The sequence below is a fragment of the Pleurodeles waltl genome, chromosome 1_2 (genome assembly GCF_031143425.1).
Source record: "Pleurodeles waltl isolate 20211129_DDA chromosome 1_2, aPleWal1.hap1.20221129, whole genome shotgun sequence".
Taxonomy (NCBI): domain Eukaryota; kingdom Metazoa; phylum Chordata; class Amphibia; order Caudata; family Salamandridae; genus Pleurodeles; species Pleurodeles waltl.
In genome coordinates, this window is record NC_090437.1 from 284,100,534 (window position 1) to 284,128,263 (window position 27,730).

Below are 27,730 nucleotides of genomic sequence, written 5' to 3' on the forward strand. Positions count from 1 at the left end.
GTGCTAGCAAATGTGCTGTGAGCGGTTGTCTCATGTTAAGAGCTATTTCTACTACCTGGGGATTCGCCATTAGAAAAGCACCAAGAATTCAGAGAAGGCACACCAAGATGTTTTTTTTTCCTTTTTAAGGTTCAAGCTGGAACAACCACCCGCTGTAAATAGGGTTACCTATACGGCGGTGGTGGAAATCCTCAGTACCACGGACATCTCCGTATACAGAACTGAGGGATCATTATATTATATGAGACCGAGATATACCGGTGGACCTGAAAATTAGAGCCTGACCAAACGTTGGGCGCCATGTCGCGTAGGCTCTCATTAACCTAATAAGACTACTGGATTTTGAGCGGCAAGATCGTTCACATTGCGGGGGACTAAGTCTGACCCACGGTGAAGGACCCTTGTTACTCTAAATCCGGGTTTTGCTCCGGCTAACTAGCAGTGCCTCATCTCTCCCAAAGGGAAGAGACAATTGGGCAGCCGAGCGCATGACATCTTAGTACTTCCCAGGGAAGTCGTGGTCACTCAGGTCACAACCGGTTCTCTCATACACAGTGCGGTCTCATATATAAATGACAAAGGCAGTTTAAGTTTTAAAGATTGGTTTAATAAAACGACTGCATTTTAGGTAGCAAAGCATGAGCTGCAATAACCAGAACTACACAACACAGTAGGATTAAAATAGTAACGATGAGAGTGAGGCACAAGAATAAGGCTATCATAGTGCAACTAGATTAGGTTATCTCTAAGTTATATTCTGAACACAGCATGTAAAGCTCTAAGCCTGCCTTTCAGGTTTCCCCGGGAGGACATCAACCCTCATACCTGAGCAAAGGCCTGTAATCTGCATCAGCATCTGCAAAGAGGTAGTCATCATCTAGTTGTAGGTTCCTAGTCGGAATCTCCCTCTGACCTGTACTAGGACTAGAAAGTGTTTTTATAACTAACACGCAGATTTTCTAAGAAAATGTCCCTATGTAAGGATGCATATTTTCTACGAACACTAGAGACTAAACTTCTACCACATTTACCGGCAATGTACCAGACTGTAGCTTTGACTGAAGCACAGGGTTAGCAAGAATGCATTGTTTGAGAACACAGTGCTGAACTAAGCGAAACAGTGTGATAGAAATAAATAAAACAAGACCGCAAAACTGGTTATTTGAAAATAACTGTGCAAGGCTGAATTAAATGTATCTAGGGCAAAGTGCACAGAGGCCTAATATGTTAACCTAACGTGCATGAAGCAATATTAAAAATGGCTATACTACAGATGAAGGTGGGTGGAGTGATAGTGACAGAAGGATGTGGGGTGGAGTCAGGGCTTGGAATAGTGGCAGGTGTGGGAATGAGGTCAAGAATTGGCTTGCGGCACGGGAATGGTGTCAGAGGGAATGGGGACAGAAAGAGTAACAAGGGCAGGTACCGGAAGCACTGGTGTCACATAAAGCACTAGGAGACAGTGAGCCTCTCTGTAAGGCAGACATGGCAAAGCACATACCATACAGGATGTGGATTACGTGTGTTATTTGCTGACTAACACTGTATGGCATGAAATAAATATGTCTACCATACAGAGAGGCTCATCAGAAATGCCAGGGCCTCCTCTGAGATCAGTGCTGGCAGAACCCTGGCAAATTGATTTTTTGGGTTATTTTAAATTGTATTGAGACCACTCTTATGTATATGGTGTATACTGATATGCTATTTCTAACATTTATGTACAAACACATATGCTTTCAGACTTTAATGACTACATTGAAATTTGCAGAAATAAAAGTTTTATTCGAAGGCACACTCGATGTTTTTAAAGGGAGTTTGCTCAGACACTTTCCCTGTTCCTGGATGTCTTAATAAGCATATGAGGCTGAATGTACAAAGAGGGAAATTTATCCAGATACATTAAACAATCAATCACAGATCTTTCTAAACATTATTGTCGATGTACAAAGGAGGAGTTTGTCTAGTTTTCTGTATGCCATAGGAGTGTGAGTCTCAGGTGCAGCTCTAATGAAAGGCGAGGCTATAATTAATTTAGCTGGCATGAACCTTCTGTACCACATTTGACATCAGCCAAGTTGCAACTACAGTATTGTCAATGCGCTGCATTCATATTTTGATGTGTTAGTTACTGTCACAAATGTGACATATGTTCCGTCACCTTTATTGCAATTATGAGTGCCTAATATGTAAATTCACGTTATAACATCCACTGGGATAGCTGGAACATTTAAGATGGGATAGCTGCCCAGCAGAAATGAAGGACCTACATCATGTCCTGATTTTGAGTTTTGCACATATTGGGGGTCATTTTGACCCTGGCGGTACGAGACCGCCAGGGCTAAAATGACAGAAGCACCGCCAACAGGCTGGCGGTGCTTCCTGGTGGATTACGCTTCCGCCACGGTCACACCGTCGGGCCGGCGGTTTTCCGCCACAATTGCCCCGGCGGTAGTAATCCGCCAGGGCAGCGGTTCTTGCAGGCGCTGCCCAGGGGATTACGAGTCCCCGACCACCAGCCTTTTCCTGGTGGTTTGAACCGCCAGGAAAAGGATGGCGGTACGGGGAGTCGCGGGGCCCCCTGACAGGGCCCCATGTGGCTTTTCCCTGTCTGCTATGCAGACAGTGAAAAGCGCGATGGGTGCAACTGCACCCGTCGCACGGCCGCAACACTGCCGGCTCCATTTGGAGCCAGCTCCCATGTTGCGACCCACATCCCCGCTGGGCCAGCGGGGATGTCAAAATGGGCACGCAGGAGTGCGGCTGCATTGGCGGCCGCCCAGCGGTTACAACTTGGCGGGCGGCACTTGCCGTCCATCAATGTTGTAATGACCCCCATGACCCCCATTATTCCTCAACAATGTGACTGATATCATGTCTGTCATATTCAAGTTCATTGTATCATAATGTACTTCGGATAAAGTGGACATGATATCAGTCATTTATTGATAGAATAATCTGTCTCCAAAACACAAACTCAGGCCCAAAATCTGTGCTAAAGTCTAATATAAATTATGTTGCTTCTAGTTGCAATATTTAATGAACCTGAATGTTCTGAATTCTACTTAGCTGGATATTTAGCTCTCTCACAAACATGTCAGATGTCACATAGGCGGTCATTCTGCTCCGCGGTCAAAAGACCGCCGCGGTAATTCTGAGTTTCCCGCTGGGCTGGCGGGCGACGGCCAGAAGGCCGCCCGCCAGCCCAGCGGGAAACCGCCTTCCATGAGGATGCCGGCTCCGAATGGAGCCGGCGGAGTGGAATGGGTGCGGCGGGTGCAGTTGCACCCGTCGCGATTTTCAGTGTCTGCATGAAGACACTGAAAATCTTGGTGGGGCCCTGTTAGGGGGCCCCACGACACCCGTTACCGCCAGCCAGGTTCTGGCGGTCAAAACCACCAGAACCAGGCTGGCGGTAAGGGGGTCGGAATCCCCATGGCGGCGCTGCCTGCAGCGCCGCCATGGAGGATTCCCTAGGGCAGCGGGAAACCTGCGGGACACCGCCGGTTTCCCGTTTCTGACCGCGGCTGTACCGCTGCGTCAGAATGCCCATGGATGCACCGCCAGCCTGTTGGCGGTGCATCCGCGGTCCCCGGCCCTGGCGGTAGTCAACCGCCAGGGTCAGAATGACCGCCGTAGTCTTTTTTCTTAGTGCATTAAATCCCACAACACTTGTAATAAGGTGGATGGGACATGCATGACAGGTGGGTTGGAGTAAACTCTGGCAAAACTCTACACCAGCCCATAAATATGGGATTACTGTAAAGAATGGTGAGTTTCATAGGCCAATAGGTTTATCCCCTTGTTGCTGCTCAACTGCCTTCAGCTCCCCTTCCAGGTCAGGGTAGGGCACAGCTAGAATTCAGCGGCATCATAGAGATTAGCGACCGCCACACCTGCTTTTTTTGCTAGGAAGATCTTCCCAGTTATGCCAGGGCACTGAAGAATGTCCACCGTGACTGGTCTTCCCACCCTTTGTGCAGGGGATGCTGCAGCACTTGAAGGCCCCCGTGCAGCACTTGCCTAGCAGTAGCCCTCCAGATCTTCTTTGTCTAATGGGGGTGACCAACAAAGAGAAGAAAAAACATAAACAGAAGCATTAACTACAATGTTTCCTGAAACCACAATATTTTACAAATGTAATTACATCTACATATGTATAAGTTCTAGGAACCCACAATGTTGTTGATGACATTTTCTTTTATGTGTTAGTTCTTAAATACACTGGGAGAAGCACCATTCACCTTAGTGTAAGTACATGCTGTACAATGTAGTATTGTGTATGGATGATGGGATGTAATTTATTTTTGGAGTTAGTTACATGACAAACAACTTAACAATTAAAGCAGACCACAATCTGTTAACATTTAACTAAGCCTCCATTTGGTTATGACAAGAAGTAGTGTAATGACATTGCTAGCCATATTCATGCACAATTTGGAATTTTAGTTAAAAGTTAATGCATCAACATGATCTATATGTCCATTGTTATGGAGTAGGCCTTCTTTCTCAAAGTAATGTTACACAATTGTCTTCTATGAATAGTTTAACACATTTCAAAATGTTTATGACTACACAGTCCACAAACAAATTACATGTACGGTAATTGTCAACTGTATATATTGTATTTAAAGGCACTTTCAAAATTGACTTAACTGTAATAAAGTTAGCTTTCTCACCCAGAGTGTCCCTTGGCTCTGATAGTGTCAAGTCAAAAACCACATGTCATTCAAGCAACAGTCACAGCAAATCCTGAATTGCTTAGTCACACCATGGATATTAATATCTGTGTCACTGTTGAGGCTGTTGTCTAGGTAGACCACACAGTTTCCCCATGACAAAGACTCAGGCCTGCAAGCCGACAACAATATTATACTTTTGTTGTTACTATCACAAGGTATCTTGCTGGTTAAACCGCCGTTTCAAAGATTTCCTATTTAATAGTTCAAAGAAATCCTTCATGATACGGGAGTATATTAAGTAGAACCTATTGAGATAATAGCTTTCAAGGATGACTAAACATACCTTCGATAATGCTCTAAAGCGTAAACACCCACACATTGTTGCTGATAAATGCTAAGGTTTATTGCTTTACAGCAAACCTCATCATGTTTCTGCAATAAGCGTCTTGATTACGGTTCAGGAAGGCACAACTCAAACATCGTTTACATAGTTTTCACAGTAGTGAAAAATGAAAAGAGACTAAAAGTGAACAGCGCTTTCTTAATTACTTGCAGATTTGTGAAGTTCAGATTAGGCCCAAGTGGGTGGCCATCTTAGGGTAGCATAAATATAACAAATTCCTGATGAAAACTAAGGATAAATAAATATTGCATCCATTTTAAATTATATATGCTTGTTGTTGAAACCTTTCAACCACACAATTAAAAGCTAAGCGGGCAGCTACCCTTGTGTCGCAATAGTGAATGTTGCCAATACTATACATTTATTAAAAGGTGCCAATATTTTTTAATATTCCACACGGATTACGATAAAATAATAACCTATTATTACACATTATGAAATTTGTTATATGACCCATATGTCCATATTAATTGGATTTGACATCATCAAATGGAAAAGCAAAAATGGCATTCATCAGTAACAAAGTATGCATGTTTTCGCTTTTAAGTGGAGAATTGGATTTTTTTAGGCATTTTTGGCTGTTTGATGAATCTTCACATAACTTTCCAAAGAAAAAGTTCCTCCACCTCAGCTCCTTCCCAACATTTCAGTGTGATCCATCAAGAGGGAGCCGAGGAAAAAGAGGAGTCTTAAAACGGAAAATACCCCTTCATTTTACATAGACTTCTTTAGGACGGGCAACCACAAAAACTGCTGAACAAAATCACACCAAATTTGGCAGGAAGCTACCTCCTGCTCCACAGATTGTGCTTTTGTGATTTGCTGTAAATCTGTTCAGTAGTTTTTGAGAAATGAAGGAACAAAAGTAATTATATATATAGATGGTTAGGTCTGTGAAAGTCTCGATAGACTCTCACAAGTGCGTCAATTTAAAAATAGAGCATTCTGATTGGCCAGGGAGCTTTATTTCCTTTGGGCCATCTCCCTCTCACTGGAGTCAGACTCCCAGGAGAGTGAGCGCTCTAATTGGCTGCCAGTAACATGAGAGTAATGTTGCTGTTAGCCATTACAGTAGTTGGGGATGTAGTTCCATGCCCTGAAGTTAAAAAAATATAAGGGCCAGGATAGGACTACCCTGACGCCCTAGCCCTCATGGGGGGACCAGAGGGACTCCTCTCTGTGGTTAAAAAGAAACAAATCTAGGAGACTCTTGAAGGATAATTTAAAAACCTTATGCCCTGGGGAGCCCACCCCGGGGGCTGTATTCATGAAGGGGAGGGGGTTGCATGGCTAAGTTTTATGGACAACCCCCCACTATGCACTGCAAAAGGCTGTGCTTAGCGTGGTGTTTGCTGCAAGTGGGGGGCTGGCCACAGGGCTTGTTTTACATGTCATAAAAACATATTACTTTACTTTTTTTTAAAAACTAGAAATTCACTGAAAAAACTAAGGGAAAAGTAACCTTATAGTTAGGTGCAATAAAAAGATGTTTTTTTAAAAAGAAAAACTGAAAAAAACAAAGGTTAAAGTAGTAACATTATACTTAGGTGAATTTGTAAAAAAACAAATCACAGAAATTCACCAGTTAAAGATAGCAGAGCTAACTCATGGCATGCTCCATGACATCACTGACATCTCTAATAACATAATTGATTAAATCACTGATGACATCATTCAATGAATGCGGTTATCCGTGTTTGCATTTTTTGCCCCCCCCGGGTGGGCCAGGTCCTGGTAGGAATTTGCTTTATTATATTCCATGGAAGGGGTGCATGTGGTTCCCTCCTGGGCTGATTTAGACTCAGGGGACCCCATCTCCCAGGGCCCAGCTTTACCAAAAACAAAGGAGACAAGTGCACGTTCCCGGGTTGTTCTCTGCCCGAGGACCCCATCCCCAGGCCATGCATTCAATGGTGAGGGAGGCAGCACTCCAGGAGTCATTCATGATCCTGGGGACCTCAACCCAAAGGCCAGCTTATGCTCTGTCCCAGGGTGCACACCTCCGGACATAGAGGTATTCCTGCCTGCACTGGTGCAGGCAGGGTTACCTGTGTTTGCTCTTGCCTAGCGGGAACAATTTCAAAGCTCCTACCAAGCGACAGCAAACACTAGGGGCCTGATTTAGATGCTGGTGGTCGCACTGGCAAGCCATTTCACGCACAGACCCGAAAATATCATCACAGCGTCAGTCTTCCAGTCTTTAGGTGTTACAGTTCTGCAGGCTGTCTGGATGGAAGCAGTTTCCTGACTGCAAGACACATTGGTTGGGCTTTAAGGACTTTTCAGAATGGCAGGGGCAATGGAAGAGAGGTGAGTGACACACACAAACACACTCTACCTTAGCCATAGGTATTCCCTAGCACCACACATTACACAACACAACACATCCACACAATTTACGATTGCTGTTCCTACACAACACAACCTGTACCTACCGAAAGCACACATTGACACACATCCATGATACAACATACACACATCATTGATACCGCACCCACACACAACACAGCCACAACACAACTACACACTCAGCTACACAAACACATACACCCACTCCCCCATCTTAACCAGCCAATAACAGTGGACACACATGCATGTACTGACTCACACACACAACTCGCAGCACAACATGACAAGTACAGGTCCCCTGGCAATGAGGGCACATGGACACAGTTGGCAGGTGTGAATGTACGGTCATAGTGTTGCCAGCATTCATTTGCCGATCAATACTGTCACCATAATGACAGTTGTGTATGCGTGCAATATGTGTTGTGTACCAGTATGTCCCCAATTCATGTACCCGTGCCCCATACATATGCACGTCACAGTCATAAAAAATGATTGTGATATGTATATGTCTCGAGTGGTCCCCATCTCCTGTGTAGTGCCCACCCAACATATACCGGCAATGCGGCGTCCCTACCTTGGGTCGGTGACAGCAGAGATGGCAGGTGTTGTCCAGCCATGTTCAGTCAAAAACGGGGGGAGTGGGAAAATGGGGACTGTTCACCCCCTTTCTCCCCAATCTGCTACGTAAGAAGTGGAGGTCGGACTGTCACGTTTTCCTTGGTGGTAAGGCACATCTAAATCTGCACTGCGGGAAGGCTGGCAGTGGTCCCGCCAGCCTCTCCTTTTCTATTTCCTGCTGTCTACATGGGCGGTGTTTCTTGCTGGAGACAGTGGTTAGAATGTGGTCTTTCATTTATGGGACCACCAACATCTAAATACAGTGAGCGGCCTGTGACGGAGACGGGCAAGTTTCCAGTCAAAACGTCAACTGTGGGACTGTTACTGGCAACATCTAAATCAGGCCCTAAGTCCACTCCCAGCAGGCAGGAGCTTGAAAAATACACCTGCCCGCTGGGAGCGGACTTTTCATCTGTTTCTCTGCCCGCACTGAAGCCGGCAGGGAAACAGATGAAAATATTGCTCCTGCCTCCAGGGAGCGGCATTTTGAGCTGCTTCTGTGGGCTGGAGCAATGCCTGCTCCTGCAGCAGGTATGAGCGAGTTAGAGCCATGCAGGCCTTGGGCTTCCCCCCAAGGCCCACAACAAGAATATGGTGGGTGTCCTGGGTAGGCTCCAGGGCACCCATCCTTTATTGGCTGGGTGCAGGGGGTGGGTCCCTGCGGTCAAACTTGGCTCATGGGGCCTTGTACCCCCCTTCCCATTTAAAATGTGGAAGTCCCTGGAGAATGCAGTCCCCAGGGCTGAAATTGGCCTGGGGAGGGGGGCATGTGCCCCTGTCTCCCCCAGAAATCCAGCAGAAGGCCCAAGGAGATGGGTTCCCTGGGGCTAAAACCATTGCAGGAAATGGTGGCCACATACCCTCCTCCCCTATAAAAAATGCACCTGGCCCCAGGGGATGGGGTCCTGGGGCCAAAATCAGCCACAGGAGGGGGGCACGTGTCTCCTGCCCCACAAAATGTGCCGAGCCTCAGAGGATCGAGTCCTCAGGGCAAAAATCGGCCCAGGGATGGAGGCTGCATTTGAGGGGGTTGGCCACAGGGCTTGGCAGAAGGTCAGGATTTCTGGCCAGTCCTCCCCTGCACGTTGCCAAAGGCTGTGCACAGCGTGTGGTTAGTTGCTTGTGGGGGATGGCCGCAGGGCCTGGTCACAGGCCAGGCCCTGTGCCAACCTCCCACCACATATGGCAGAAGGGGGTGCGAGGCGGCAGTTGGATTAACGTATGGCAATTAAACATTACTTTCCATTAAAAAAAACTTTGAAATTCACTGAGAAAACCCAAGGTTACAGAGACGTTATATAGTTAGGAAATAGAATTTAAAAAACTTCAGAAATTCACGAAAAAAAAAAACCAAAGGTTACAGGGACTTTATAGTTAGTTTCAGTTTTTACACGTACAAAACCTTGGAAATTCAGCAGTTATTCAGTACTGTTACTCTTATCTCAAGAAACTATAACTCATGCCCTAAGGTAACTATAACTTGTGCCCACGTCATGCACTGTTAATTACCCCAAATATTACATCACTGATGACATGTTCTATGAAATAATTAATAATATCACCGCAACATTTGTAGCAAAATTATTATTGAGAACACTGTGCATGGCAGGGGCATGAATTTTTTACCTTAGGTCAAAAGTTACTTGAGATAACTCTAACTTTAACTGCTGACTTTCTAAGGTTATATGTGTGGAAATTGTGAACCAACCTATAATATCACTGTAACCTTTGTTTTTTTAGTGAAAAAAGTGCATGTATAAATGAATATATATATATGTCTATCTATATATATATATGTGTGTGGGTGTGTGTGTGTTTGTGTGTGTACGTGAGAGTGGTGTGTACATGTAATACATGCTTCAAGCCAGTCTACTTTTAGAGTGGACACATGGACACAATAGCTCACCAACAAATGTGATTTAAAATAACTGTTTTTCAATATCAATTTTAAAAAAGTGTAGGTTTTTTCTAGTAAAAAATATATGCTACTTAGAATATAAAAACATTACTTGATTTTGAAGTTACTCTTATTAATTTATTCTAACTCAGGTATATTAATGTAAGGGCATTTTGGGGGTTATTCTAACTTTGGAGGAGTGTTAATCCGTCCCAAAAGTGACGGTAAAGTGACGGATATACCACCAGCCGTATTACGAGTTCCATAGGATATAATGGACTCGTAATACGGCTGGTGGTAAATTCGTCACTTTTCCGTCACTTTTGGGACAGATTAACACCTCCTCCAAAGTTAGAATAACCCCCTTTATGTCTTAATCTTACCTGGAACCCCAATGGCCTAAACAGCTGGCTGTAGGTGGTCAGGGCCCTTTTTCAAAGGGTGTCCAACTATTCATGAGTGAATTTGGTGACTCTCTAACTCCCTTACATTCTCCTTTACCCATGGTGGCTTGCAGAAGCAGAAAAGGAACAGCAAGAGGTGTGGAGGTCAAATACATTTGAAGGTTAGAAGGCAAGTGACAAAGGGGGTCATTACAACATTGGCGGTAAAAGCCGCTTACCGCTGTGCAGAAGGCCGCCAATACACCGCCGCGGCCAGGGAATTCTGCCACAGCTATTATGACACACATCTCGGAATCCGCCGAAATTCAGACACCCACACAAGTCTGCCACACCAAAGGTCAGTGTTAAACTGGCGAAAACAATTCCTCCACCGTCACGCCAATAGAAACACGCCAATGCTATCACGACCCACGAATCCACGCGGCGGTCTTTCAACCATGGTATTCCATTGGCGGTACACACCGCCGCGCTCAAAATACACACACATCTCCAAAACACCGCCACATTGGACAATTCAAAATACACACACCTGATACACATACAAACACCACTCCCACACACCCAACACAATATAAAACACACACCAACATCACCCACAAACCCCTACAACCAGAAATTTTGAGGAAGCCGAGAGACAGAGAGCACAGCAATTGAAAACCCCACCACACAGAGGCACACAGCACCATCACCCATACAACATTCCACGCACAAAACACCACACACCACTACACATCACCACACACATCAACACATACACCACCCCACACTTCACCCACACCACCCCATGTCACGCCAAAGACACCCCAGGTTTTCCGAGGAGGAGCTCAGGGTCATGGTGGAGGAAACCCTACGGGTAGAGCCACAGCTATTTGGCTCACAGGTGCAGCACACCTCCATAGCCAGGAAGATTGAGCTATGGCACAGAATCGTGGACAGGGTCAACGCTGTGGGACAGCATCCAAGAAATCGGGAGGACATCAGGAAGAGATGGAACGACCTAAGGGGGAAGGTGCGTTCTGTAGTCTCCAGGCACAACATCGCGGTACAGCGGACTGGCGGCGGACCCCCACCTCCTACCCCACAACTAACAACATGGGAGGAGCAAGTCTTGACCATCATGCATCCAGAGGGCCTCGAAGGAGTCGGTGGAGGAATGGACACTGGTAAGTCAAATCTTAACTATCATATCCCCCACCCTACCTCCATGCTATCACACACCCCCACCCTTACCCCCTCCCCTATCACTCCAAATCCTCACTAATGTACTAATAACACAAACCACACATCCCAACACCAAGCCCTGCATGACACAACTAAGCATGGTCACCCCTCACCAAAGCATGCTCACTGCACATACCCATAACTACCCACTAACCATCATCACACAAACCGACACACAGGAATGCTTGCACTGGGGTACACGCACACCCACCCATTGCACACCATTACACACACAGATGCAATAATCATGCTCTTATATCCCTGCAGGACCACTACGGAATGTCACCACACAGGAGGGTCCAGACATCTCCACTCCACCCACAGAAGAGGCCCACAGTGACGACAGCAGCTCTGGCCAACTGGATCCTGATGACCAGCCCGGACCATCATGGGCCTCGGGACAGTCGGTTCCCCTTACACAGGCACAGCCCAACACTGACCTTCCACCCTCTGGTAACACCAGCACAGCACCCACCCAGCGGGCCCATACCTCCGTACCCAGGACACGTCAATCAGCGGTGTGTCCACCGCTACAGGGAACCCAGGATAACCCACCACCCCAACAACAACAGGGACCTGGGGGCAGTGGTAGTGGGCACACGGTCCAGGGGACGGAGGCACAGGAACACAGGGGAACTGGGAGGGCTGCTGTGCATCAGGGGGCGGACAGGCCAAGGCAACCCACTCTCCACGAGGCCCTCTCCTCCATCATGGGAGCATACCACCACTCCCAGGAGACGATGGCAACGGTCCTGGCCAAGTTTCAGGAGACCCAGCGCCTGCAGGAGGAGCAGTATTTGGGGTTCAGGGAGGAGCTCAGAACCATCAGCTCCGCCCTGGGCACCATCGTAGGGGTGCTGAAGGACATAGAGAAGACCATGAGGGACACCGTGGCACTCCAAGGTGCCCCTGACACTAGCATGGACGATGAAATGCCCACCACCTCCGCCGGCGCTAGTGGACAGGACGCCCCGCCACAGGACCACCACACCGGCACCCCACCCCCTGCAGATGGACAACCACCCCGCAAGCGGTCCCTGAGATCCAGGAACAGGACAGAGCAAGATGGCAAGACCCCCGCCAGGAAATGAGACCACCCTGATTGTCCTCCCACTGTCCCACTTTGTTACCCTGTCCATACTTAAACTGCCCCAGCTCCACTTCCTATGCCCATATGGGCAGTGCACCTGTGTGACCAATAGATTGGACTCTGCCATGGACATTCCTCCACCATCCCCCATCACCATTTTACAACCCCCCTCCATTTTTGAGCACTTAAATAAACACCCTTGAAGCACAAAGCAATCTGGAGTCAGTCTGTGATTTGGTAAATTTGTATTATCAATGACAGTGTCAAAATGCGTTTTCAATTGTAATGCCAACATACCTATGTCACACATCACAAGTCCATGAAGGAAGCAAGCAGATGAAACACATTGGTAACCACACCTGTGAAACCGTAATGGAAAGGTACAACTCAATTACCAAATACTGCTACTAAATGACAGGCAGGATAGAGGTAGAAGTGTGAAAGTGAATGTAATAGTAAAAAAAATGTTCTCACCTGTGTGTCACTGGAAATATTGCTGTATGACTAACTCCCTGTTGTCTATGTCTTCTTCCTCAGCTTCCTCCTCATCACTGTCCACAGGCTCCACAGCTGCCGCAACACCGCCATCTGGACCATTCTCCTGCAGAAAAAACACCTGGCGTCGCAAAGCAAGATTGTGAAGCATTGAGCAGGCGATGATGATCTGGCACACCTTCTTTGGTGAGTAGAATAGGGAACCACCTGTCATATGGAGGCACCTGAACCTGGCCTTCAGGAGGCCGAAGGTCCACTTGATCACCCTCCTAGTCCGCCCATGGGCCTCATTGTAGCGTTCCTCTGCCCTGGTCCTGGGATTCCTCACTGGGGTCAATAGCCAGGACAGGTTAGGGTAAGTCCCCTAATAGCCACACACGGTGCCTCTGGAGTTGACCCATCACATACGGGATACTGCTATTCCGCAGGATGTAGGCGTCATGCACAGAGCCAGGGAACATAACATTTACCTGGGAGATGTACTCGTCTGCCAAGCATACCATCTGTACATTCATAGAATGATAACTCTTCCGGTTCCTGTACACCTGTTCACTCCTGCGGGGGGACCAGAGCTACATGGGTGCCATCTATAGCACCTATGAGGTTGGGGATATGTCCAAGGGCATAGAAGTCACCTTTCACTGTAGCCAAATCATCCACCTGAGGGAAAACGATGTAGCTCCTTACGTGTTTCAGCAGGGCAGACAACACTCTGGACAACACGTTGGAAAACATAGGCTGGGACATCCCTGATGCCATGACCACTGTTGTCTGAAAAGACCCACTTGCAAGGAAATGGAGCACTGACAGCACCTGCACGTCAGGGGGGATTCCTGTGAGATGGCGGATTGGTGACATCAGGTCTGGCTCCAACTAGGTACACAGTTCCTGGATAGTGGTACGGTCAAACATGTAGGTGATGATTAAATGTTGCTCCTCCATTGTCAACAGGTCCACCAGCGGTCGGTACACCGGAGAATTCCGCCATCTTCTCAAATGTCCCAGCTGACGGTGCCTAGGAACGACAACAGCGACCACAGAGTCAACAAATTCCCAGGTATGTACCCACAGATACACAGAACACGACACCAAACACAAAACTCTTCCTGTATGTGTGTTGAGTGTAGGCCTAGGTATGTGTGACGCAGTAGTAAATGAAGCCATGTGGGCCCCTGAAATGGCGGCTGTCTGACCTCTAAAGTGGGACAATGGGATGTGAGGTATCTGCGCTGGCGTTGTACACCGTTGCGGTAGGCGGTCGTAGACCGCGGCGCAATGCTGCATTGGTTATCATTGGACCCTATGGGTCCCAGGAGCCAATGATGAAGTGCGCCGGCGGTGATGAGACGCACCGCCGCGGACGTCACCGTTGCGGACGTGACCGCCATTTTCTATCTGTTGAATCACTCGATACCTGATCTTCGACAGGAGAGGACCTACACTGCAAGTGCTGCTGTGACCTTGGTCTGGAAGAGACAATGGCTGCTGCGTCTGGGGAAAGGGTCCCTGCCTTCACTGCTCAGGAGTTGGAGAAGCTCGTGGACGGGGTCCTCCCCCAGTACACGTTACTCTACGGTCCTCAAGACCAACAGGTAAGTACACAGGGAACACGTTGTATGGGCTATGCCTGGGTGGAGAGGGCTGGATGTTAGTTGGAAGGGGGCAGAGTTCAGGGAACATAAAGGACTGTGAATGCATGTGCCACATGGCAAGGGTAGGGATCGGTGCCACTCACATCGCCGGTGCAGTTGGTAATGACTTCTCTTCTTCCCCTGTACATGTCATGTAGGTCAGCGCCCACCAGAAGAAGGACATTTGGCGTGCCGTCGCCAAGGACGTCCGGACCCTGGGGGTCCACCAGAGACGGGGCACCCACTGCCGGAAAAGATGGGAGGACATTCGCCGCTGGAGCAAGAAGACGGCGGAGGCTCAGCTGGGGATGGCCTCCCAACGTGGGAGGGATGCCCGTCGCACCATGACCCCCCTGATGTTCCAGATCCTGGCGGTGGCCTACCTTGAGTTGGATGGGTGCTTGAGGGCATCACAGCAGACACAAGGTGGTGAGTACACTCTCATTCTGCGGCTTTGCACGCAGTGGAGGGGTCTGGGTGGGGAGGAGGGCTGTGGGTTTCCCTAGGCCAGGGCGAGTTCCGTAGGCTAGGCCCCTCCGTAATGCAGGCCATGTGGCACTCCACCCCACCTCAGTAGAGTGCCAAGTACAGGTATACATGCCCCTGTGGCATCTATGTGGGCAGATGTCCACCATAGCCATGTAGGCCAGATCTCAGGAATTACATCTGTAGAGGCCAAGAGCACGGGGTCTGCTGTGTCTGTATTGTCCGCCAACGGTAGCGGTAAGCCATGCACTCAACCTGTCTTTCTTCTGTCGTCCCCCCCCCCTTTTTTGTGGTCTCCCTGTTCTTTTGTGCATCAGCATCATCAGGCGGAGGTACAGTGGCACCGGAACACGAGGAAGCTGCATCCCACATGGCCATGGAGGGCCACACCACAGACTCTGAATACACCAGTGGGACGGAGGGCCATCCAGGGTGTAGAAAGGGAGTTGCAACACGGTAACGCATTCCTGGAGGGCATTCATTCTGGTCAGGCTGCCCTTCATCGAACCTTGCAATCTCTGGCCTCAGCATTGATGGCAGCCATTGTCCCTGTGTCTAGCCTCCCCCCTCCAACTTCCTCCACCCAGACCCAATCCCCTGTACCCCAGCCTATCCCAAGCACACCATCAGACAAGCATGCATACACCTCAACACACAAAAGTAGCTCAGGCAAACATAAGCACCACACTACCCACAGGCACTCAAACAAGCATCATCCACATACAGACACAACAACATCCACTGCCTCCACTGTGTCCCCCTCCTTGTCGTTTCCCTCCTCCCTCCCAGTGTCGTCTACACTCTCACCTGCATGCACCACATCTACAGGCACTAGGACTCGCACCAGAACACCCAGCACCACACCCCGCTCACCTGCACTCACCACCCCCACTACCATTTACACGTCCCCTGTGTCCACTCCCAGTGTGTCTGTGACGCCCCCTCCCAAAGTACACAAACACGGGCACCCACACACCCAACATCCATCCACCTCACGAAAGCCTCCAGTACCTGCACCCAAATCACCTAAAGTTACACCTCCTACAGCCACCTCCTCTTCCTCCACTCCCAGACCCCCTCCAGCTACCCATCCCAGTCTTCGTCAGCAACTCTTCCTCTGCACCGTTGACCTCTTTGCCCTCACCCCCACCCCTCCAATTGATAGGTCCCGTAATAGCACCTCAGCCAAAAAAAGTCCAGTACCAGTGGTGCGTGTTAAAGATGTGTGGAGTGCACTGGCCACCAGGGCAGCCAGTGTGACACGGAGCCAAAGCACTGCCAGTCCACCCCCTGTAAAGCACCTTAAGTTGGAAAGTGGCCGACGGGACAGGGTGAAGACTCCTGGCGGCAAAACTGCTCACAAGGGTCCCAGGGGGAGTGCCGAGTCAGCTGTGACTCCTCCAAAGGTGGTGAAGGGCCAGAAGAAGTCTGCACAGTCTCGGAAGAGCAGCACGGCGGAGAAGAGCACCATCCTCCCCGGCGGCCGGGACGCCACCGCCAGCACTGTCGTCAATGGTCCGGAGACCACTGCCAGAGTCAGTGCCCAGGAGGGCAGCACAATCGTCACTGGTCCGGAGACCACCGCCAGAGTCAGTGCCCAGGAGGGCAGCACAATCGTCACTGTTCAGGAGACCACCACTAGAGTCAGTGCCCAGGAGGGCAGCACAATCGTCACTGGTCCGGAGACCACCACCAGAGTCAGTGGCCAGGAGGGCAGCACAATCGTCACTGGTCCGGAGACCACCGCCAGAGTCAGTGCCCAGGAGGGCAGCACAATCGTCACTGGTCTGGAGACCACCGCCAGAGTCAGTGCCCAGGAGGGCAGCACAATCGTCACTGGTCCGGAGACCGCCGCCAGCGTCAGTGCCCTGGAGGGCCCCGGCAGCCACAGCCCCGCTGGGCAATGAGGGCCCGTCATGCCACACACCAATGCACAGGTCAGACAGCAAAGGCAAGCACCGCTGAACAGGTCAGAGACCACCATGGCAAAGCACCGCTGAACAGGGATAGACCGCCATGGTGAAGACCGCTGAACAGGGCAAAGCACCGCTGAACAGAGCAAAGCACCGCTGAACAGGGAAAAGACCGCCATGGCAAAGCACCACTGAAAAGGGCACAGACCGCCATGGCAAAGCACCGCTGAACAGGGAAAATACTGCCATGGTGAAGACCGCTGAACAGGGCAAAGCACTGCTGAACAGGGCAAAGACCGACATGGCAAAGCACCGCTGGACAGGGAAAAAAATGCCAAATCAAGCATCGTTAGCCCATGTGCAGCTGGGACAGTGACGGAACAGGAACCGTCACGGGGAGCCTGATGCAGTCTGGGCACCAGTCCCCCTCCAGAACCAGTGGAGACTGTTATCCACTTGAAAGACTGTGGCTTTGCACTCCCCAGGATGGTACAGTGGGCATGCCACCCACTGTAGAGACTTGAGAGACTGTGACTTTGCACTCCCCAGGATTGAACAGTGGGCAACCCACCCACTGTAGAGACTTGAGAGACTGTGGCTTTGCACTTCCCAGGATTGAACAGTGGGCAACCCACCCACTGTAGAGACTTGAGAGACTGTGGCTTTGCACTCCCCAGGATGGGACAGTGGGCAAGCCACCCACTGTAGAGACTTGAGAGACTTTGGCTTTGCACTCCACAGGATACATAAATGGGCATGGAGCCCCGTCGTGGATCTGGCGTGGTGCTGTAATCCGGCTGAGGTGCCCCCCCTTCCCTTCCCCCTGAGGTGCCTGTTGTATTTCTATCTGATGCCCCTGCAGTGTTCTCTCTGTTTGTGGACAAGCATCTAGTGTGGGCCTCGCCCATGCATTGTGGGCACAGTGGTGCACGGACATTGATATGTGCATACCTGCACTACTTATCGTAATGTATAAAATCTGGAATGTGTATATATATCTGTATATATTTGGTTACTGTATTTTGATACATTACAATGTTTGAACTGATTTCCTTTTGTCTTTGCATTCTTCCGGGGGGTGGAGGGGGTTGTTACTGTGCTGTTTGGACATGCATTGGTGTGTGTGTTGTAGTGGGTGAGGGTCGGGCTGGGGGTGGGGGTGTTGCGTGTGTGTCCCCCTGACTTTTGCCTCCCCTCCCCTATGTCGTAGGTGCAGAACTCACCGTTGTCTTCGGCGCCTACGTAGATGGTGATCGTAGAGGAGCAGAAAGACAAGCGCTGGGAGTATTTGTAGTTCAGGCTCCATGGTGTCCTCCTTCCTCGTGGAGTGTGTTAAGGTGAGCGTTTTCCCATTGCAAAAGCTGTTTCCGCCATGTTTTTATCCACGGTGAATCCGCCCCGGAAAAGGTGGCGGATTGGCGGGTTGTGATACTGTGGGCGGTACATTGTCTTACGCCTGTCTGTTGGTGGTGACCGCCGCGCTGCTTGTCTGTACCGCCGTGGCGGTCGGAGTGTTAAAGTGGCTGTCTATGTTGTTGGTTTCCGCCACTGTCATAATTCCCTTTTTTTGTCCGCCGGCCTGTTTGCGGTATTACCGCACCTTTAACACCGTCCACCAGGGTTGTAATGACCTCCAAAATGACTGTTAACAAAAAGTGTACACCAATGTGAAGGAAATTACTTTAATCACCACTTATTAGGAGTATGAAAGATTCCATCAGTCATGGCATGTTTAACCAATATTTATTAGTCTGTTGCCTATAATGGATGTCAGGCATCTGCCATGTTACATCCGCTACCTTAAAGCTACAGTGCCAGCATTGGTTCTGCCTGACAATATGGCGGGCTGGTATTGCATTTTCAGCACATGCATCCCTAATACGTGACCTTGTTTCAGTCAAAAACAACTACAACATCTGCAATCCAAAATATAGAGACCCACTGTCCATGGTGTAATAAATGTCATCCTTTGAAAATGTTATACAAAGTAATAATAACATGAAATTAAAAAATAAAACAGAACCACAGTCACAGTTTGTATAGTTAAATTAATATCCTTGCTTAGAAACAATTTTTCACAAACAATTTTAAACTTTTCTAAAGTAGAAATATTGTAACTTACATGCAGAAATGTTTTTTGGCATGAGAAAATATCAATATTGAAAATATGTTTTATATCCAAAATAAAAATAATATTGTACCCAACAAATAATTAGAGAATATTTGACTTTATTATATAAGTTCCCATTTAGATGCAATGAAAGTTAAAAATCTTTGAAAGAAGTCCAAAGCCCATGTATAATATTGACATACTCCACTCATATGTTGCAGATTTGTCCATCCACCTACACAGGGAAGGAGGATTCACCATCAATTCAGCAAAAGAATCTACAAACTATGTCCTCATCTGAATCCATGCAGGAAAGACACATCAGTAAAGGTATAGCTGAATAATCACACCTTTCAAGCTTTTGCCGTAGAATTTAAATCAGAACTGTTGCCAGACATTCAAATTCAGACTGCCACCCCACATATTGTGAAGAAAATGGCAGTGTTACATTTGGTGTGACTGGTTCCTTCCAGCACACACTTAGTGACTCCAATGGGTTGTCACATACACCTTTGTCTGCAGGCCTTAGTCAAGCCCTGGCTGTCATGCCCAGATGTATCAATGCAATTTCCAATATATAATACAACGGTCAACAATATCACAGGCAATTTATATGGTTTGGGAGGCATGAAGTATACATCAGAAAACTCTACAAATACTTGTCACACAAAATTAGCAAATGATTAGGAAGCATGATGAAAAATAATTACTAGGACTGTGATTAGGATGTATGGAAAACACCAATTGTGAAGGTATAAAATTCAGTGTTACATGTTGTTATCAGCTGCTCCTCCACAAATTTAGCACCTGTTTCACTTGGGATTACCTCATGTCAGGAGCAAGTGTACCACGTTCTGAAGCATTTCCTCTCCATCAATGTGCAGGTGGTTTGTATACCAGATCTTTACATTGCAAGTGTGTGTGCAAAATTCCTTGGGTCAACCCATTAGTGCTAGTGCCACAGAAGAACTGTATACCACAACCAATGACAGAATTTGCACAAATGAGAACCTGGTTGTTGGTAATTGTTAACATTAGTGTTGCATCCCTGCTTGTTCTGAAAGTCCTTCCAGACATAGTCAACTTACATTTGTTTTTGTAACTATTTTTCATGGTAATCAGTTTATCCAAGCTGCACGCGGCTTTTAAAACCACACTGAAACCCAACAAAGCTAGGGAAATTCTGCTTCACAGATACCCAAGAGGAAGCAAGGTGCCTATGGAACAGGTGTTTGGGATCCTGAAGGCTCAGTTACAGTGCCTGGTCAAGTCTGAAGTGGCCCTAGTCTACTTTCCTGGGACAGGTCTGTATGGTTCACATTGCCCTGTGGAGGAACATTCTGTTTTTCCCTGATTATTATTACAGGGTGATGTTGGTGAGATGCATCAGCAAGATGACAGCGACCAAGATGAAAACAGTGTCCTCAGGTGTGAAGTCTCGGAAAATCTATCCGCCTGATGGTAAGTGAATTTAAGTATAATGTAAATGCATTAAAAAAGTGGACACATTCTCTCGCACAATTCAGGTTGCTAATGCGATAATTGCTTTTCAGGCTATTTGAGGATATTACTTAAAAAATGAATAGCTACGTTTTAATGAAAGTACATAAGTATATATATGAAATGTGATATATAATGACTGGCATGCTATCTGAATTTCTGTTGCAGTTTTGATGTACTTTTTCTGAAACATTACTAAATGATAAAAGGCTTTCTGCCTCATTTAGAGTGTTAGAGAGGGGGTTACTCTGTCACAAACATGACAGATATCCCGTTTGCTGTATTACGATTCCATTATATCCTACGTAATTCGCAATATGACTGACGGGATATCCGTTACATATGTGATGTGGTTCCCCGTCCACCAAACTCTAAATCAGGCCCTTTGTCACAAACACATTAAGGTATCTGCTTAGCCCTTCCTAGGTCATGCCATCCTGTAATCTGTTCGACCACTGGCAAGTCATTGTGGGTACTACTGTCTTGCACAGAAACTGATGACAGAGAGATCAGCTGTTCAAGTTGCCTGAACATTGATGTGATGTGTTTGCAAATATGATCTATACAATTCCAGTCAGACATGGAATAATATAATTGTCAATGAGTTGCGTATAAGATAAAATACAGATGTTGTGTTTGTCTCCAAGTTTATAATTAGTTCTTTATTATGTCATCTGTAGCATATCTGTATTTTATTACTATGTCTGAGCATAATATTTGTATGAAACATGAGGACATGCCCAAGTGTGGCTGAAGACTCATATTTGTGTTGCAAATTTTTTGGAGGAGCAGCTGATCACAACATGTAACAGTGAAGTTTAAACCTTCACAATTGGTGATTTTCAAATAACCTTATCACAGTCCTAGTCATGATTTTTCATCATGCAACTTCATCAATTGCTAATTTTGTGTGGCAAGTGTTTGTAGAGTTTTGTGATGTATACTTCTCCCTTAATGATTGTATTCATGAATTTGTACTACAAAGTGTATTATTACTCAAGCATTTGAATACATCCCTGTAGCAGAACTTCAAAATGAGTTAGTAGTCATTTACAATTTTAGTGGGAAATGTGTAGCACTTGCAGTCAATAGAAGTGTGTTTAAATTGTTAACTTTGTTAAAAAGTCAATGCACTATTTATTTTTATTTGAATAATGTTACAAAGCACATTATCTTTATTTGTTTTTCGTTGTCTTGGAAAAATATAATCAATTTTAACCTCATTCTCAGAAAACATGTTGGAAGATAATTGAAAGGTGAGCCTATAGTTGCATTTTGTAGGCAACAGTAGATGAATGGATATTGAGGTGCGTGGACAGAAGGTGGATCCAATTAATACACCAGTCGCGCACATTAGCATATCATTTTTTGTGTCTTTTTGAGAGTTGTCATCAACTGGGCCAGATGAATGGGCCTTATTAAGAGCCTCAGAAGTGGCCTGGGTGTCAATTCGGCAGGTTGTGACAGGTAACTTAATGGACAACAGTGTCTCTTTTTATGTGGAGCAACCAGCTGGAGCTGTTTCTCGGATGAAGTCGGCAGCAGATGTTACTTGACCATGGAAAGGGTCAACTAAATTTCACATTGCTGCTGACAATGCTCTTTAACGATTTCGTACAACCCAAGAATGTGAATTATAGACACTCATGGGTCACTCTAGCAAAAATAATTTTTGACCCCCTGAATCTCATTCTGGGCCCTCAGGATATGGTTCTCATCTCGTAGAAAATCTATAATCTGGCCCACCTTTCATTCTGCTCTGTAGCTACACCCATCAGGTTTTTACACATGGTGATTACATTGACAGCTGCACCTAGAGCCTTGCTCCCCACACCGAACTGCCCCATCCTTGTCAAAACAACTCTGTTAAATTGTGTGGGTGGCTACAGATGTCATCTGTCCTAGGTACACAGTGAATGTATTGGCTATGGTTGTCACAGAAGCCAGGACAGGGCTCCTGTGACAACCATAACTGATTTGGGGTCGGGGGCTCAGAGGGGCCTTGTTGGGGTACAGATGTAGGACTTTTCTGCATTTGTTGGTTGTAGTGTCTTGATTAAGAGGCATAGGGTGCTGGCCACACAAATCTGATGGGCCAGGCTGCTCAAGATGTTCTCATTGGCAGGAGAGCTGCTCATATTGAGGAATTTTGATAGTCTTTGATTAGGCTGAGTGGCTAACAGTTGAAGTTGAGGATTGAAATCTTGCTGGTTGACCTTACAAAACAGGGAAAAAAAATATCAAATGACTGTGGGCCTGATTCACAAAGTGCACTTTTGAGTATGTTTACACATTTGAGTAAGTTTAGTACTTTTTGGTGTTCACACACTGCTCTTTTGTAATGACTTATACTTTTGTGCTAACTTACACTTTTGTAGGAAATCCAGCACTATACGTGGCCAATAAGTGGTAATGCAACTTCCTCCCATAGAAAATAATCGAAATTGGGACTTAAAATAGAGCCCAATAGGAAAAAATATTACATTCAATTGAAATATTTAAAGTTGTTAGAAAAATATAAATAAGTATAAAATATAATTGGACAAATATGTAAATAAAGCACATATTTATAATTTATTTAAAAATATTTTATAACCTCTTTTGAATGTAAGAAATATTTTCACAACTATAACAGTGATTTCTTGTCCTGTGAACCTCAGCTGTCTCCTTATAGATGTTGTGAAACGGAAAGCTGACATGGGTCTGATGCTGGTGTTTCATGTTGTTAGTAAGTGGTTTGTGTGATTTGATGAGAGTGTTTTGTATTGTGAGGTGCAGGTACTATTGATAAGTTGATTTCGACCAGGTGTGTGTGGATTAATGCTTAATTGTAAACCCCACCCACCATTCCTGTCTTCCATTCAATCCAAGTCTTCCTCGATACAAGCTGTATCAGGACTGGATTCTATGCTTAGGCTCTGCCAGGGCCCTGACCCAATACTCCACAATAATGAAACCTCCACTGCACAGGATCTTTAGCTATAGTTAAGATACATCTAACACAGGGCATAGACTGTGTGCCATGGTCTGCACTCACACCTCTACAAGTGGGCAAGCCACACTATGCACAGACTTTGGACAGACACAGTAGATGTTGTCTGCAAGGATTGGTGTCGCACCAGACCCCATATGCAACATGCAATAGGGACTGGGTGGTTTGCTTCTCCTATGACTAGACCTTGTGCTTAACCATTCATGACCACCTAACACCCTACTTGCACAGCCCTTCACAGCAATTTTTGACCAAAGGATCTATTGTTGAATGATCTTCAAATGCCAGCTCTCCACAAGTGACCTATCGCCACTGCACCCATCCTTAGGGTGAATGCGAGTTAAAAGGCAATGACATCCATCAAAAAAGCTTCACTTCTGAAAATCCTTTTTTAGCATCTTTTGAAAGCTTACAATTAAGCTTATAAGATTCCAACCATTGATTTAGGTTGTTGTATTATTCTTCGTTCACAAAGTCCTTAGCACCCTGACAGAATCATTGGTTAAGATCATTATTATTTTCAAAAATGTTCTTTATTTAGATACATGGATGGACATGGATGTTATCAGTAATGTAATTTAACATGTAATGAGTAATGTAATATGTAAGGTCATAAGCTATGCAGGATCGAGGTCCAAGTTATAGTTAATTAACTAAACTATAACTGGTGTATTTCAGTGTTTTTTGCCTTTTTTAACGTTAGCTTGTATCTTATTCCAAAGTCTAACTATAACATCACTTTAAGCATTGATTAAAATAAAAATAAATATGTGAAAGACCTTCATTATATCTCATGGTCATTCTGTTCAATTAAGTAGGATCATGCTTGCCACTTGACTTACTGTCTACTCCATAATTTTGAAATTCTTTTAAAAGTAGTATTCTTTTAATAGTAGGTGGAAATAGTAGGTGTTAGCAGGATGCTATATTTATCAAGGTGCCTGTGAAGTCTATTGTACTATTTTAAATGTAGTTGTTGGCTTTCACATTTAATGAACAACATGGACGTGACAATCCAATTGACCAGTGAGTGCATTGTGAATACATTTAGAGGATCTTTGTTGTCCTGTCATGGTTTGGCATTCCATTTTTGTAATGGTTTAATTAATTTAATTGTATTTCCCAGTGAACCCCACTAGTGGGGGACCCTTCTAGATGGTTATTTTATGTTACCTACTCCTTATTTGACTTCTTAAATCTATGCATGATTGAATCATGGCAGTAGCCATGACACCTTGTATAAGGTGGGTTTTATTTGTAAAACACTAGCATGGCTGCACTAGACTCTGCCACACTGGTCGTACTTGCTTATTCCTGGATCTGCACTCAGATGATCCACTACCCAGCAACCATATTTAATTTTCATGCACTGAATCTACTTTAACTGAAGGTGCCTGAATCCATTTCTATAACAATGACTGCCATTTTTAAATTAACATTGCAGGTTTTTAATGTGCTTATGTTTTTCTCATTCACACGTATCATTTTAATTTGTATCTTATTTCCCAGTAAAATCCACTAGAATGGGGTATTCAAAGTGATCCAGTAGCAGTTGATCTCCAGTTTGATCATTTTTGTTGCTCCCTGTGTTTTACTTCCTTAATTCTGCAGTAAGCATGATTGCATCACAGCAGTAGCAATTCCCCCTCATGTATGGCTGGCTTTATTTGTGTGTCGTCACAGTAGCGTCCCAAAGACAATCCTACCTGTGCTAAGCCACGTGCAGGTCACATCAAGCACCAGTGACCTAAGCTATCCTAGTTTCTCATCCAGAGAGCTAGAGCTAGTCTATAATTCTGACCAACTTTGCTTGCTTCAGACATAGAGTATTCCCTGACTGTTCTATCTATACACTGATTTAGATTCACCTTCTCCTTTTAAGGGGAACTTGTATTGTTTCCATTTTGAACTCTTGTGTGCTATTCCTTGCGCACTAGTGAAGCTTAATGATCTATTTAGGACTCCAGCTCCACCCACAGCAGCTAATGGATATCGAATAAATGGCAGATCACGCCCAAAAATAAGTTACATTTTTTTTTACTTTATTGGCACCACAATCCCAATATGTGTTATTTTGCTATTTCTTACCAAGACTTGGCTACCTTTGGGAATCTTCTAGTCCTTGCTACTCCTTCCTACACAAAAACAAACCCGTCTAAGACCAAGGCACCCTTGCCCCATGGCGCAAGAGTGTCTGTGTTGGTGTTAGTAAGCACACAGTGTACCAGCACTATGAGAGAGCAGATGTCTGCTTTATCTTAGTAGATATGGTGCATTATTGCTCTCTTCCTTTTATGTAATGCAGTGCAACAAGTTAGGTTAAAGGTTAGTAAACCTGTGGAAGATCATAGAAGGACTCAACTTGCTTTGTGAGGCCTGGGAAGAGCCCTAAAAGGCCGGGCCTGCTCTCAGGACAAAGAAGTAGACTCATGGTTTTATAAGGGTGACCTCCTGCTACAGCTACAGAAACAAAGAAAGCTACAAGAAGCCTTTTCCTGTAATTACCCAGCTGACTAGTGGCAACTGGAACTGGAGTGGAGCCTCCCTCTTGTGGGCCTCTGATTGCCACTCTGTGAGTCACTAAGGGGCAGATTTATGGAAAGTGGTCATGTAAAGAGTGCAGCGCCACTTTGCCTGCGCACCTCAGCGCCCCCTACTGCCACTATGTGTGTGTCGTATTTAAAAGACGGCGCACCATTTCACAGGGTAGGGGGCAATGGCAAACTTTTTTATGACGCTATTGATGTACTCTGTAGGAGTAGCACCAAAATGTTGGTGCTACTCCTGAAGAGCACATAAGGGCCCATTCTAAATAATGAAAGCCCCCTTTTAATGCCTGTTCTGAGCAGGCATTAAAAGTACCGTAAAAAATAGCGCAAGTAAATCGCAAAGATTCCTTGTGTAATTTTTTCGCCCCCCCTAACTGGGGAACACCCCCTTTGCATATATTATGCCTGGCGCAGGCATACTGTAGGGCAAAGGGTTACAGAAGTGGCACAATGCATGCATTGGACACTCTGTAAATGCGGCGCAGGGATTTCGGCCTCATTGGGCCACATTAACGTAAAAAATAATGACGCTAAGGTGGTGCAAGGTGGCGCTAGGGGTTCATAAATATGCCCTCAAGTTTGCCCCCTAGGGCCCTGGAGGCCTGAGTGTATCTAACCGGTGATCCATTGCAGTCTGCATCATATTGAACCTAGGTCCTGTTCTGTCCTTTTCTACTGTTCTACTGTGACTGTTAACTATCATTGGCACTTTGTACTTCTTTGCACTAGTCGTACTTAAAAAATCATAACCCGGGTTCTGTTCTTCTTCCTTGTCTTTTGTCCTTTTGTTTACAACTTGTCACTCTGTTTTTCTAATTTGCTGTGAGATTTTTATTGTTTTCCATTTCGACTAGAAAAACCAGTAGAAAAATGGTTACACAAGTTAGAGTGGCATGTTGTTCCTAGTCTGTGTTTTAAACAGAGTGTCTCTGTTATTATTGAGTGCTCTCTTCTTTGCTTTGCAGACCAAATTAGTGGATTATCCTCTCTGTTCTAATTTAATCTCAATGTCTTTTGCTCGGTCATCATAAATATATGTGCTAAAGCAGTTTGTCCTGATTCTCAGCAACTGACCATTAGAAAGAGTTTCTTTAGAATGGCAACTGTCAAACCTCAGAAGTAAATTTTAGACTGTTGGTTTTGAGTATATTTTAATTACTAATGCACCATTCCTTACTTTAATCTGTAGGTCTAAAAGACATGCAAAGTCTGTCAATAGGTTTGGCATACCTTCTTCCTTCTATTTATCCCACTCATGACATTTCATGTATTCCATAACATCTCCAGTCCATATTGCCAGAATATCAGTATCAATATATCCTTTCAAGACATTCATGTATTTACCGTTAGGGTTAGTGTCAGTGAAACTAATCTCACTTTTAAAGGAGTA

General features: G+C 45.9%; 1 long non-coding RNA gene across 1 annotated transcript in view; it reads right to left on the reverse strand.

Annotated features, from left to right (window-relative positions):
- Positions 1-3,592: 3,592 nt before the first annotated feature.
- The window catches only part of LOC138299732 (uncharacterized), a 461,721-nt gene continuing 437,583 nt past the window's right edge, over positions 3,593-27,730 (reverse strand). Inside the window, exon 6 of the long non-coding RNA XR_011204824.1 lies at positions 3,593-4,052. This is a non-coding gene — a long non-coding RNA (uncharacterized lncRNA). The remainder of the gene's footprint in view (positions 4,053-27,730) is intronic.